The sequence below is a fragment of the Cyphomyrmex costatus genome, unplaced genomic scaffold (assembly GCF_001594065.2).
Source record: "Cyphomyrmex costatus isolate MS0001 unplaced genomic scaffold, Ccosl1.0 scaffold494, whole genome shotgun sequence".
In the NCBI taxonomy this organism is placed as follows: Eukaryota; Metazoa; Arthropoda; class Insecta; order Hymenoptera; family Formicidae; genus Cyphomyrmex; species Cyphomyrmex costatus.
Window position 1 is genome coordinate 238,390 of NW_017279223.1, and position 1,450 is coordinate 239,839.

A 1,450-nucleotide genomic window follows, 5' to 3' on the forward strand; every position below is an offset into this window, starting at 1 on the left:
ATAATATAATAATATAATAATATAATATAATAATATAATAATATTAATCATAATGATTCTTCTTCTTCTTCGAATATTAATGGTCCTGGTCTTAAAAATGATACGATGCATGAGGCGAGACGAAACAGAAACAGAAACTATGAAGTTTGTAGAGCTACAATCAGCTACAACTTACAGCGCCACTAGAATGAGATAGCATGATTTTTTCTCTCTCGCACAATTTCGACGAATAATGGCGGACTTCACGTGTCCAGACTCTTATTAGAGGGTCACTATTGAAAACAAGCGACCGGAGCCAGAGCCTGCTCGCTATCCCCCCACTCCTTCGCTCCCCGCGCCGATTTTGATAATTATATATTAGGCAGATAAATAATGACTTTACTTATTTTCAAAAAAATTATGGCAAAAAAAGAGAAAAAAAATGACAGATTTGAATACGGGATCTACAGCACCACACCTCGCTTACGCTCGAGACCACGCTGCGTTCTCGAACATGACGTCTACGAATAGGGTACATGACGGAAAATCGAAAACAATTAATATTTCGTAAACCATTGCATTTTGACATAATTTATGCTAATGTAAATAAATGGTAGGATTGTCATTGATAAAATTTATTAAAAGTTATGTGTTATCGAGAATGTATTTTTGTCCCTTATATTGATATTCGCCGAGCGACCGAAATCGCCGAGAAAGCATCTTTGGTCGCCAGCGCGACAAGCGAATTCGGCGCGGGGAGCAAAGGAGTGGGGAGGGGAATAGCGAGCAGGCTCTCCGCTCTGATCGCTTGTTTTCAAGTGCGCGGCACTGAAGCTTTCTCGGCAATCTCGCGGACTCGCGGCCGTTTGACGTATGTAACATGGTTTTGTCTTCATAGTCAAAAATTGTCATAAATTTCCAATCGGTCAACGAAATTAATTTTGACATTTATATTGACCTTCCTTTATCTTATTTACAAATTTTTTAACTTGACTACAATGTCACACCTGTTGACATATTTTGACCGATTGGAGGTTTATGACAATTTTTGACTATGAAGACAAAACCATGTACTATAGCGTATGAGTAACATCTGGATTCATTGTGAATCTTGCTCACAATCAGATGTATTTGTTTCACATTGTGAATGTTGCTCAGTTGTATTTGCATCATCCACCTGTGTATTAACTGTATGCATAGTATCTATATTTACGCTAGGTACTGCATTATATTTTAATCTTCGCCGATTAAGAGAGTAAATATAATCTTCTGGAAAAAAATGTAAATGACATACTCTAGGTATATTTTCTTAATTCCTCTGATGAAGCATTAGAAATAATACTATTATTTACAGTTTCTTTCCACTTTTGTGATAATATAAGACAATCTGAGTTTTTATTTAAAGCCGATGACACATAGAAAAACGTAAGGCCGTAAACGTAATCAGTAAGCGAATTGACCAATCGCAGTT